Genomic DNA, 14,203 nt, shown 5'->3' on the forward strand with positions numbered 1-14,203 from the left:
ACTTGCCCAGGTTTAAATTAACTCTACTGACATGTATGAGTTGTTGATAGTTAAGATTCCTGGATGAGTATCAGTTTGAGCAAATTGTGAGCACTGTTAACGTCGACTGATTGCAACACTTTGTCCTTGAGCATCATTTAAGTCAAGCTCTTGGTACATTCAAAACAAGGTTGGCTTTGGTCAGATAAGCATTGATTTGCATGTAAATTGCAGGAAATATTTTCCTCTAATCTGGTTACATCAAATCCAAGAGGATTATTGATAAATGCTTCTCTACAACACTGTCAATTAATAGATTGAGAGGATTTGATTTCATTAAATTTGCTTGGTTTCTCCCTGATCACAACTGTTGACGCATTTGGTGGAAAAAAAATTATAGTTGTGGCAGTTTCAGATAAAATTGTGAGGAAAAATTCTAGCAGTGTCATTGAAAATGCTCAGCACCACACTTTTTGGAGTACTGTTATTGATTTTTTAGTAACAATTCAAATTACACTGTCATTAATTTCAGAACGCAGTTGACTTAGAATGTGGAAAATCAAAAAAAATGAAGATGAAGGAAATGTAAAATAACAAAATGCTGGAAGTGTTCTATAGGCAAGGCAGCATCTGAAGAAACAGTCAATGTGTTTGGTTCTCAGAACTAGTTCTGAATAATGGGCATCAGAAATGTTTAGTATATGTCTTTCCATTAGATTGGAGGAAAAAAGTCCAGTACTTTGTATGCTTTTGCCTTTCTGACCAAAATTATTTTGATAATAATGAGTTTATTGTCATGTACATTGAACAGTTTACAAATGCACTGAAATACTTAGTTGATGCAGAAGAACAGGTACTAGTTAACAAAAACTGTAATATAGTCAAAAGGAAATCAGTATCCATTACTTATGGAGATTGGAAGTTACTGGATAAGTGAATTTACTGGTTACTTGAGATTGCATGTTGCATAATTAGCAAACGACTGCTGGGGGGACCAAATTGAGACTTTTGTATTTTTAAACTTTATTTATTCGTTCAAAAAACATAATATATGACATATGCAACAATTAACCATAAACATGAACTTTTAAATATATAAAGAACCCCCCACTTCAGCCAACGACTTTTGTATTTTTTAACATATTTATTTTCTGCTATTTTTATGCCAGCTGATTGAAACTAACAATTGCTTGAATTGCACATAATGGGGATTTTACTTATGTAAACTTAATTAAAAAAGACAATAAATACATTAGATCGAGGCTATCCCATTTTCCTTGACCTTCATTGCTTCAAAGTATCATTGCTACATGGTTTGTATCTCTTTCCATAGATGCTGCTGGGCCTGGCTCAGATACATATATTGGTGAAGTCTAGTCCACAAGTTTCTTACTTGTTGCTTCTGGGAATTTTTGAACCCTAAATCGTTTTTGTGATTCACATCCTTTATCAGGGCAGATTTGAATGAAAATAAATTATCGTTGAGCTTCAAATATGCTCATGTAGTGAACTGGGATTAAAGTGGAGAAGTTCTTCCTCCCCTCCCAACCCCCGCCCTCAACCCCACAGCTTGGAAGGGGAGTTTGTTTTCTCACATGGGTGAGAAATTTTGTCCAGAGCTGTCAACCAGACTTGTGATCCAAGCACCCAGAGATGATTATTCTCATCTGCATATAAATCTGCTGTAAGTTTTCTAATAAACTCATTGCAGCAATTTCTATGCTTAAAAAAAAAATGAGTAGTTATTTTTCTATTATTTTTATAAACGGATGCAAATGAATCTGCCATGTTGGTCATTTTTAATAATGTAACTGGAGCTTTGAAACAAATTGAATAGGATGCAATTGTTAAAAAACAAAAGATTGAAGAAAAATAAACATATTAAATTGCTATCATTTAGATGCAAAGGAAACCTTGCATCATTCAGACCTTGTTGTGCACAGTGGTTCTGTGAGGTGAGTGCATGTGGATAGTCTTGCCATATAAGCTCTAACTTAGAATGCATAGAAATGTTATGATCTTTCAAAAAGCCAAGTAATTGCGTTAAAAGTGATATATTTTAATCAAAGTTCTAGAGGAAATCTAAACCCATTCTAATATTGAGTTTCGTGAAAGCCAACCTGAGAGCATAACCATGTGAGTTTATCCTCATGACCTTGAGTCTAATGACAATAGTCCATCTCCATTCGAGATATAGATTTAAGGGGATTGATTTGTTTTGTTTTTGTCTCACAGTTCCTTTTCCCACCTATTAACCATACACATTCTGGGAACTGTTTTTAGTATATATGATAATATTCTGATTACATGATGGATTTTTCATGAATAAAAAACATGGCTTGGTTTTGGCTCACAACATCATGAAGAACTCTACAGTTAATGTAATAACGTGGATAAACATGGCAGACAGCGAGTTTAATGACTGCTCTTTACTAATGCATTAGTTTAAAAAGTAAATAGTAAATGTAGCGGTTGGGGCGACACTTTTGCAGAGCCTATGACCCAGGTTCCAATTGTCCCTCCCATATCTGCATGGATTTCCTCTGAGGTCCCATTCTTCCATGTTCTAAAGACACAAGGGGGTTGTAGCTTAATTGGTCACATGGGTGTGTTTGGCTGGAGGGTCCTGTTACTGTTCTGCATCTCTAGATTAAATTCAACATCTGACCGATTACCAGGAGAATTTCCCTCCCAAAGCAACTCCCTATTTTTAGCTAAGAGGTCACCCTCCTGACCAGGCTTGTGGATAGCCATGCTGGAACTCGGCCATACTGAATGAACGCTGCACTGTCAATTATCGAGCATTAAAGTGAGCTCCTATCTATCAACTGAACAATGTTAACTTCCATCTTCTCCCTTCCTTCCCCCACCCCCACACTTTTATTCAGGCACCTGCCTGTTTTTTGCTCATGCCTTGATGAAGGGCACAGGCCCGATACGTCGGTTATCTCCCTTTGCTTCCTATAGATGCCATGGGACCTGCTGAGTTTCTCCAGCTCTTTTTTGTATTGCATGTCTACTGATGAATGTTGCTTTTCGAAGTGCAGTGATGACTATCTACTTTTCTGTCACAGTTTATCTCACATCATTTAAAAAAAAAACTAATCATTATCTCATAGTTATTTATGGAATTATGCTGTGCAGAAAATGACTTGTATTTCCATATTAGACCAGTTGCTGCATCTTGATACTAAACAGGGAAAGATGTTGCAATGGTCTGAGCTCTTGTAAGCCCACTGGGCAAGGAAGTTCTTCTGGTACAGAATTGCATGTCAGATATTCTGGCACTTCTCTCATCAAAGTTTAAGTGTGAGATGTTTTGAAGATTACTACCACATTTAATTGCATTGTTATTGTTGAGCTAAAAGATCAGAAAGATTTTTCCACGTGTATTCAAACATCTTGCTCCATGTGATCGGGGGAATGATTGTTTCCCACTGTACTGTTCTATCTTGTGCGGAGTCTGCACAGAAACTTGAGTACAGCAATCGATCTATATTGTTAGTGTAGGAAGTGATATTGTCCAAAGTCCTGCAGTTCAGAGGAGGAATTAAAGTGAAATCCTCCTTTACTGTCTCAATTGGATATAAAATGCTCCATTGCCACTATCCTGAAGAAAGTTGTGGTAATTGCCATTTATTCTTGCCAAAACGCCTCTCCCAATGTCACAAATCAGATCATTTGTTGTGACATTTTTTAAAGTCACTTTATATGCTTTGTTTGGTTTTAACATGCTTTGGAGCAATGGTGCTTTGGTTTGAATAATCTCCATCTTTGGCTTGGCTTCGCGGACGAAGATTTATGGAGGGGGTAAATGTCCACGTCAGCTGCAGGCTCGTTTGTGGCTGACAAGTCCGATGCGGGACAGGCAGACACGATTGCAGCGGTTGCAAGGGAAAATTGGTTGGTTGGGGTTGGGTGTTGGGTTTTTCCTCCTTTGCCTTTTGTCAGTGAGGTGGGCTCTGCGGTCTTCTTCAAAGGAGGCTGCTGCCCGCCAAACTGTGAGGCGCCAAGATGCACGGTTTGAGGCGTTATCAGCCCACTGGCGGTGGTCAATGTGGCAGGCACCAAGAGATTTCTTTAGGCAGTCCTTGTACCTTTTCTTTGGTGCACCTCTGTCACGGTAGCCAGTGGAGAGCTCGCCATATAATACGATCTTGGGAAGGCTTGGTTTGAATAATCTCCATACTGTTGAGTTAATGGGGGGGAATGGTACATGGCTGTTCATGTGTCACCATTCCCACATCAGTGGTCCTAGCTCCAGGTAGAATTCCACTTTTAGTGTAAAATGCATTTGATTTGCCTGCATAATACAGCTCAGGTGCAAATTCAAGCTGGTAGTCTTGATCTCTGGCTTTAGAGGCTTTTGTTCATTAGGGAGTCAGTTTGTCTTTTTACCCAAGTATGACAAATATCAATAGGAAGCTGAAGCCACTTTGTACCAATGATAAATTTATGATATAAATACTCCTTTAATAGAACAGGTGACTTTAATTAACAGCATTGTTATTTATTGTTGGTGCACGTACTGAGATTTGGAGAAGTCCGTGCTTAGCACCAACTTGCAAAAGGGAAGAAAAAAGGAAAGAAGAAAATTTCCTTCAGAGATGGTGGTTCAGGGTCAAGCTGCTCCTCCAATGTAGCCATTGTGCTGGGTGACTTGGCGAGTGATCTTATGTACCTTTAGGAGGGCGTCGATATTCGTGGTGGAGGGGAGATCGGTATTAGTTGGTAATGTGGTGGCCCACCCCGACAATGATCGAGCCGGTGCTTCAGGAGTTGAGGTCAACCAAAGGCCTGCACAGTGGAACTGGCCCCAGTAAGCGAACTGGTGGGTGAACAGCGAGGGCAGCTTAAAGGCCAGCAACCCCAAAATGGCACTGGCCTTGCTACGCAGACAACAGACAGGGACAGCGAGCGGGGAAGAAGGGCATTGTTATGCAGGAAAGTACCTGCACGTGGGAAACCCACTTTTGTGACGTCACCCGATTGGGGGGAGGGGGTGGCCATGGGCAGGAACAGTGCAATTATAAAAGTTGGGCCTGAGCCTTAATAAAACTCAGAGCTTAACCTGACATTCACTACATATGTGTGTCTTCCTTCGAGTGGTGTGCGGCTACATTAAATTGAATGCTGAAGCTGTCTATTCTCTAATTTTTCTTCTACGGGATACTTCAAGGAGGATAAAATTCCATAAGGCCCACGTGGTCCAATACTGTAAAATGGCCCCAATTAAACCAAGATCTGAAGTACCATCAAGCTATTTGATCTTGGGCAGTATTGCAAATAATTCTGATCATGCCTTTGACACATCCAAATTGTTATTGGGCTCCAAGAAATGCCCCTTTGCAGCCAATTCTATCCTGGTTATGGCTACATCTGAGATGGGCTAACTTGACATTAAGTTGAGCTCAGATTGGTACATTGCTGATCGCTGCAGACTATTGCTTTTTCAGCTGTGTAGACACACAAAATAAGGTCAACCCTGAATGGCATTTGTTATTGCAGAATCTTACTTTGGATCATCTGAATGTAATGTTTTTTTTCTGGTAAATGGTGAACACTTGTTCAGGCTTTTGTCATCTGGTTCCGAACTAAATCATAGCGTGTGTTATCTGACGGCCAAAGTGAGAGGTGCGTTTTCTTTTTGCCGCACTCTTGAAAGTATGCTGTGAGCTTGGAGGCATTTCCTTATTCAGCAGAGGCCCACTTTAGTGCTTTTGGACTGCGAGTTGTAAAATGAGAATGTTTGCGAAGTAGTGAAAACTGGAGCAGAACAATCAGCATTTTGGGGGCATTTAAATGGAAAACTATCTTCACAAAGCTCAGAGAAAAAGTCATGCAAGCAATTTCGAATCTTGCATCCAGAGTATATTTTCCTTTACATCCACTACTTTATCTCACTAAAAGGAAACCAGAATAAATTGCAGTTTTTGTGCCACCATAACAATCATCAAATACATCAGCAGCCAAACTCGAGTGGACCCCAGACACACTTTATCGTTCCCAACCCTTGAACGTCTCGTGATTGCTCTGCTGGTGTTTTATCGGCATGACTAATCATTGCACCTCCATAAATTGAGGTGAATGGTACTAATGCATTTTCCTTCTGAGCAACTTGCCAGTTTTCTCTCCTCCCTTCCAGTTCTGAAGGGCTTGGCTCATTGCCAGCATGCAATTCCAGTTCCATTCAAGTGTTCATCGTGGGGTCTTAAGCAGGCAAATAAAATGAAGGCAGCCTTCTGCCAAGGCTGACCCTGATAATCCAGGTGAATTTTACATTCTGGCCTTTGAGCCTTTGACATGCTGACACAGTTCTCTATTTCTGGCATTTAAGTACATCCAAAGATGGGACAGTGAAATTGAGAGTTCATGTTTTGCATCTTGATACTGCCCAAACTTGGGCCATTTTCCAGTGCAAGTCCCATGGGTACATGAAGCCCAGTTGCTCTCTGAATGGAATTGGTAACATTCTGTCGAAAAGTAAAAGTGAGAGAGTGGGCTCTTCACCTCCCACTTCTTGTCTCTGCCATTCACTTACTTGTTCCTCCACTCCATTTTCCCATAGATCCTTACTGCCTGCCCCAAGAAATCTCAGCATGCCAGCTGCCACCTCCCATCATCCTCCGCATTTTTGGAGAGGAATAATTTCCTAATGAGATGGTGATCTTTTGCTCGTGGCGAGGATGGTGAGGGATTTGTGTCAGGAGTGCAGTGGTGTCGTCATTGTTATATGCATCAGGGGGAAAAAAAACATGAGTGAAGAGCATTTAAAATTGGTTACCCACTGGGGTTGCCTTAAGCGACAATGCCCTTAGCATTAACACCCTCTGACCCACACAGAACACAAAACTGGATTCAAGTTATTACACTTTGCAGTTGTGTGTATCCATTATGGAGGGAGAAGGGATAATGTGCAGATCCTTCTAATTATTTCATTGCTGCAGTGCACCAGGCAACGACTGCTTGATGGTTATAGCCTTTTTGCTCTGTGCTTTATTTGAAAGGTTTACCAGCAACAGAAACTAATTGGTGATGGCCTCTGCGCAATCATCTGTATTTTATTTTCAACCCCAACCACACCTCCCCCTCTCCCAACACTCCCTTTCAAATGCTGAAATCCAGTCCATGAAATGTAAAACAGATGTGAAAATATCCTGGATTTTTTTTTTAAATATGCTTGCAGCAACAATCACCCATGCAGATGAGCAACATCCAGAATATGGACAAGCTATGATTAAGAAGTAACATGTGCACCCCTCTTCAATGGAGCAGTGCTTCTAATAGTTGGATTTTTAGATTTGTTGTGTAAATTAATGGCTTTGTATTCATGCCACTTATCTTTTTTTTAAATAAACAAAGCTTGGAGCAAGCATCCAGAGCACTGCTGCCAATTTGAAGTTGCAACATGGGGAAGCGTATGACCGACTGTGACCCAACATGTAAATTAGTCAAGACTATCCCTGTTGTTCCTGATGATCATGGCAGGAAAACATTGCCAACTGATGCATTAGATGCAGTTGCATCCAGCTGTCATTTCTGTGAAGTACAGTCATTTGGAAACTTGAGCAACACATGGGAGATCACGTCCTCCCAGTACTTGAGTGAAATGTGCCCCCTCCTGCAGAGGTCAAGGAAAGGGACAGGAGGTTGACAAAGATTGATTGTTGGATGTGAAACTTGATCCAGCTTTCCACAATCCAGCTGGGCAAATTCTCCTTTTTCATTTGCTCTTGTGATAATTTCATTACGGGATCAATTGAAAGTGAATTGGCTTTACAAAGTCCAAGCTTCGATGTGGCAATGTAGTATTTGCAGCCTGAATGTTGGTTCTTTTGCCTCTGGTATTTGAAGATAATGCACAGAATTTAAATATACCATTTTTTTTTTTAACCTGTCGTGGAACAGAAATTTGTGAGAAGAGTTCCTGTGGTTTCTGGCAAAACTTGCAAGCGATTTTGTGCATTACATCCAAGTTGGATCTGGCCTGTGCGTCGAAGGTACCCCCTCCCACCCCCACATTCCCCAAAGATGATTAATGCTCTTGCTGGGCACTTTCTTCCATGGAACAGAGAGAATTTAATACTGCAATGTGTGCTGACATCTAAGCTTTCGAAAGTCTTTGATGTCTTGTGCCCAGGTCATTTTTGGTCTCTACAATAATCATTACATGAAGAACCAAGCCAAGCATAAAGCAGAAACTTCGACAAACGCTGTGGGGTTTAAAAAGAGGTTTGTTTTTTTTTCCCTTCCTCCTCCGCTTCGTCAGCTCAGCAAAAGTTTCACAATTTGACTTTGCTTCCAGCCAAGTTAAACTTGCTTTCAAGCATTTTTTAAAAGAACAATATTGTTGGGAAATGGAAGGTCTGTGATAATGTAACAGAGTTCAAACATGATTGAAGCCAGACTGATCAACTTCCTGTTACGTGCTGCAGCCCAGGACAACTCGGCTCTGTGCTTCATCCCTGTGGTGTGCTGCAGTGCAAAAAAAGCAGGCACAAACAACGAAAGGCTGTAATGAAGGCTTAAAACTTGCACACCAAGTTCTGTATCTTTTCTGGCTCCATGTGCTCTGCTCCTCCCCAGGGGGCAGCATGAGCCTTTATGTGGGGCCGGTGGTCGGCAGGGAGTAGGTGGAGCCAGTCTCCCAGGTTACTTCCCTGCAGGGACAATAAGTTGCCCCCTGCAGTAGGCAGTGCAGGAGTGTGGACAGGTGCAGGTTGCCACCGACAGTCCAGAGGTTGTATCACCACATTCCCACAGTACTTCACTTTATTGGACCCTGCTCATCACTCTTTATTGCCAGAGAGTACCCTGAGCTTGCGGCTGAGGCAAAGAGGTTGAAACTGTATTGGTGGGCAAAAAAGGATTAAAGACTGAAATGTTTTATCTTCTGTCATGCATTAATGGGTATATCCCCAACAACTTTGAAAAATTTGAGTATGTATTAAAATAATTGTCTCTACCTTTTCTTCTTCCAACAATGTTGAATGTCATTAAGAATAGGTCAGCCAGTCATGGAGTAGTTATACAGCGTGGAAACAGCCTTTGGGCCAACTTGCTCGTGATGACCAAAATGTTCTATCCCACTGGTCCCACCTGCCTGCATTTGGCCGATATCCCTCTAAACCTCTTCAATCTATGTATCCGTTGTAGCGGCCTGCCAACTGGCATGCGAGCCAGTACACAAAATTGCCGATGAACACGGCAACCACGCAGACCCAATGGGGGCCAACAACCTTCGTCCCAGGTGACCACCCAGATGGCGGGAAACAGCAAGCAATGGCGGGAGCACAGCCCAGTCAGAGATCACTCCCAACATCAGCAACAAGCAGTGAATATAAGCAGAGCTGTCAGAGCAGTGGATCAGTCTTCAACTTTGACTCATCGTGCGTGTGTCTTTCCACTCTGAGCACACACTACACCGTCCAAATGTTTGTTAAACATCGCAGTAGGATCTGCCTGAACTACTTCCTCTGCCAGCTCATTCCATACCCCCACCACCTTCTGTGTGTTTTAAAAAGAATAAAAGTTATCCTTCAGGTTGCTATTAAATCTCCTCTTCCTCACTTAATCTGATGTCTTCTGGTTACTAATTGCCCTAGTCTGAGCAAAAGGCTCTGCATTCACCAATCTATTCACTCTCATGATTTTGTGTACCTCTGAAATCACCCCATCCTCCTGCACTCCAGTGAATAAAGCCCAAGCCTGCTCGATCCCTCCTTATAGCTCAGGCCTCCATGTCTGAGCGACATCCCTGTGAATCTTCTCTGCAGCCTCTCCAGCTTGATAGCATATTTCCTGCAGCATAGTGATCAAAACCTGAACAAAACGGGGCTTCGCCAATGTCTTGTGGAACTGCAAACTGACCTCCCTAATTCAGTCCTCAGTGCTCTTACTGATGAAGGCCAATGTGCTGAAAGACTTTTTGACCACTTTCAAGATAACATTTCCCAAAACTCCTCGGTATCTCTGCTCGACAACATTCCCCAGCTCCATACCATTCACTGATTTGGTCCTATCCATGTTAGGCCACCCAAAATGCAACACCTCCCATCACTCCATATTAACCTCCACCAAGCATTCCTCTGCCCAACTGATCAAAATCCTGCTGCAGTCTTTTCAGTCTCTACAATACCAAACACTTTCGTATCATCTGAAAACTTGCTTATCATGCACTGTATATTTTCGTTTACATTATTGATATGGGTGACAAACAGCAATGGGCCCAGCTCCAAACCCTGTGGTTTAATCACTGTTCACAGGCCTCCCATCCTGAAAAATGATCTTCCACCAATACCCTGTGCTTTCTTCCACAAAAGCAATTTTGTATCCATTTGGCTATCTCCAATTGGACCCGATGCGACCTAACCTTTCAGAATAAGCTTACTTATTGAAAGCCTTGCTGAAATCCAGATATATAACATCCACAGCTTTATTTTTTTTGGTCACATCTTCAAAAAAACTGAATCAGATTTGTGAGACCTGAACCACATACAAAACTACACTGACCATCCCCAATTGGCCCTTGTCTTTCTCAGTGCACATTTATCTTCTTCTCTCTCCAAATGCTCTCATATAATAAAGGTTGCAGCTTTTCAATCCTATGTTGTAAGAGTTTGCACTGCTGTTGGTTAGGATTGAGAACCGGCTGTGTGGGAGAGGGTTGAGAATGGAGACAGTTAAGGATTCCAAAGAGAAATTGGACAAAACCTTAAGGGAAGTTAATTAGTTTAATTCTGTGAACTCAAGTGACTCGCTTCCACTGTAATTTTGATTGTTCCAATGAGAGTACTGGGGGAGCTACAGACCCCCCACAGCTGTGGTGGTGCGGCCAATTGATGGCTGATGGATACATTTGTGAGGGGGAGCGCTTCTTTGCTTATGTGTGGCTGGCGTGTGCTCCTAGTTCTCGATCTATTCAACTGTTGCTCCATATTAGGCCGTCGTTGAAGTAAGGAAATTTTTGAGCACATCCTTGAATCTTTTCCTCTTCCTTGAACCTCTTCACCCTAGCAAAATGAGCAGGTAGGGGTTTAGGGTGGAGCAGGGCGATGGGACTGATTGATGCCATGCCATCTGCAACACATCATGACTCTATTGGTTTGTTGGGGATGTATTCTTTGATTTTCATTCAAAATTAGGAAAGAATGGCCTTTTCTGCAAAAACAAACTGCTTTATTTTATGGAAATAGTTTTTGCTTCAAAGGATTCTTTCAAAATTTGTTTCTCAGAATGGGAAAATTCTCACAATGAATGAAAAATCTTGGATTGGAGTCCGTGTGAAAGGACAACACCGTCATTGGTACAGATTTGCCCTCGCTATTATCATTTCTATTGGTGACTTTTTCTGATCTTGCTCAATACAAATGATTTTTTGTTTTGGCTGGACAGAGCTGACAATTGGTCAGATGTAGTTTGTAAAAAGCTATTGGTGTTGATGGGTTAAAAATACCAGTGGGAGGGGGGGTGGGGATTTCTACTTTTATAAAGAAGTGAGTGACGACACTTCAACTTTACCATCCAACTTTACCAATCATGTATTCCAACATTTTTAAAATCTGGAATAGAAACTGTATGATTCTGCTTTATTTTTCAAATAGTTTAAACCAAAACCAATGAACTTGAGGACAGTAAGACTCATTATTCCAGAGTAAATGTGCAAGTTTCAAGGATGAACCTTGAGTAATTATGGTTGTTCGGTTGCCGAGAGTTTCAACAAGAAGGGAGCATGGTTAATGTTAGCGCAGCTCATTAGAGCACCAGCAACCAGGGTTTGAATCTGCCGTTATCTCTAAGGTGTTTGTATGTTCTCCACATGACCTGCATGGGTTTCTTCTAGGTGCTCCAGTTTCCTCCCCCGTTCTAAAGAAGTATGGGAGCTAGTGCATTAATTTGTCACATGGGTGTGATTGGGCTTATGGACCAAAGGACTTTATTTAAAAAAAGATCCAATTCACCCATTGTCCCACCAGCTCAGAGTTTGCTGTGATCATGGAGGAAGGGGGAAGGGTGGAGATGCCTAAGAGAACCGCTCAGTCACAACCAGTGAAGTGTTGCGCATGTTGGCATTGCCTCCTCTCTTCTGGGTCTGCTCTCGTGCAGGTAGCCATGAGGGGAGGCTCGTGGCTTTTGGTGTGACTTAGTTGTACTGGATAAAAGACATGCCTTGATTTTGGGTTGCATAGCACTGTGGTCTGGAGTGGGGGTGATCATGGTCTCTGCATGCCTCTCTGGGTAAAGGTAGTGGTGAAGTGGATTAAGGGCCATCTGTACATCGGAAAGAGTTGGGGAGGTTCTGGAGACCAGATGCTCATGGGGGTAGTGAGGTGTTGGAAATCATTTGGAAATCAGTGAGATGGAATTGCAGATTGGTTCTGAGATGAGTATTTGGGCAATTGTTTTACTTTGGTGCACACTTCCCAGTCCAGTAATGTGGGATTAAGACCTTTCTAATTCAGGCTGAACCAATGATGTTACCCCAAGATAACTCTTTCCTCTCTAAAAGGAGTATTAGGCCGGTAATAATGTCAGGCAAATGTTCCTGACGCAGACCCTGCCAGTGTTTCAGGAAGTTCCAGTGTTCCGGGTTCAGTTTCACAATTAGTGAGATTTGATCCAGAAACATTGGTAAAAACTGTGTTCACTGAGTTTCAGAATCCACACTGCTAAAGTGAAGGGTTGTGTGACCGAAGGAAAGATTAATTTAGTAGAAGTTGGTTACTTTGAGTTTGTAGAGGACAAGTAATGTACATTATGTACTGTTAATTTCATGAACAGAATTAAACTTTTAGTGCTAATATCTTCAAGAATACATTGTGAGAAAACATCCCTATGGCGGCAATTCATTCGCCTGACAATCAAGTGTTTGAGTATTTAAACTGTTTGTGACAGTGTTGCAGAATAGATTCTTGTGTCCAACTGAATTGCCTATCATGTATACGTAGCTATAGTGAACACAGCAGGTCATACTCAGATATACTATGCTGGTGCTTTGTTTCTCATGAAAGGCAGCCACGGCACAAGGTATTTCTGATGCTGCGGGAGAACATGGTGGTGCAAAAGCTGAATGATCCATTCCAGATTCATGATTAGCTGATGCCAGTGATTCATCCAGTTCCCCCAGCACCTGCTCCAGAAACCCAGCCATGCTAATCACTTGAAATAATTGGGCAAATAAAATAAGTTTGAATTTGCAAAGGGAATTATTGTAATTTTTGAACTATTTGCCTTTTTGTGGGTTTAGTTCCATTGACCCATGAATCCTTAACATTTACAAGTGCTACCCTGGATAAGCCATTCTAGTGGAAGCAAGAATAGGAAGTAAAGAAGCGGGTCCAGTCACCTGTCTGTCCGATCTAAATGCACACTTATTCCTAGAGCATTGCTTTGTTACAACCACTAATTGTGGCCTTCTCTGCCCCATGCTCGAGGTTCATTGTAATCTATTCAACTCCCTCCTTAATCAAGAAGCTTTTGAGTCTGGCACCTTGGTTATTTTTCTCTCAAGAATGATAATTTCTGGAAATTTATCCGGAGGAGTTGATGTGACTTAGTCCAAAGAAATGTAAGCACCAGTGGATCAGTTAAATGTTATGAATGTTTTAACATTAGCTGCTAAAGTAACTTAATATTCTAATATATTAATTTGCTGTTTGGAAGGGTTATTGTATCTTCATATCCACCTGCAGCTTTGAAATACTCGAAGATCATTGGACAACTTGCAACTCATAAAATTCTGACTTGTATAGCCCAGGCTTTCACCTCTGTACCATTAACAGCTGAACTTGATGCCTCCATCTACTTTTACACCATTTAAATATTTTGAAAATTTTCTTATTTACCATTTTCCCCCACTTGGACATTTTTTTTGTGTATTGTACCACGCAACTAGTTTCAGTCTTAGTCGACCAGCACAGAAACCAGCTTTTTGGCTATCAACAGTCAATTTCACCCTTTCATTCTTTCTATTAACTAGGTTCTACCATTCGCTTCCACTTTAAGGTCAATTTACAATGACCAATTAAACTGTCAACGCTTACTGTTTGGGATAGTGGAAACCTGTGCAGTGTCATCAAGCCTATGATCGTTGCAGGCAACGCAGAGGTCAGGATTGATCCTGGGTCCCTGGAGCTGTGAGGCAGCGGCTCTTCTAACTGAGTCACTGTTGCCCCTGCATTTCTCTGAAAAACCTCCAATGATGCCAGGTTGTCAGGGTAGTTTC

The 14,203-nt window shown here is 41.6% G+C and overlaps 1 protein-coding gene across 10 annotated transcripts in view; it reads left to right on the forward strand.

Annotated features, from left to right (window-relative positions):
• Nucleotides 1-14,203, forward strand: part of rgl1 (ral guanine nucleotide dissociation stimulator-like 1) — a 301,930-nt gene that overhangs the window by 246,092 nt on the left and 41,635 nt on the right. The gene's annotated exons all lie outside the window — the stretch shown is intronic.

The sequence above is a fragment of the Narcine bancroftii genome, chromosome 5 (assembly GCF_036971445.1).
Source record: "Narcine bancroftii isolate sNarBan1 chromosome 5, sNarBan1.hap1, whole genome shotgun sequence".
NCBI lineage: Eukaryota > Metazoa > Chordata > Chondrichthyes > Torpediniformes > Narcinidae > Narcine > Narcine bancroftii.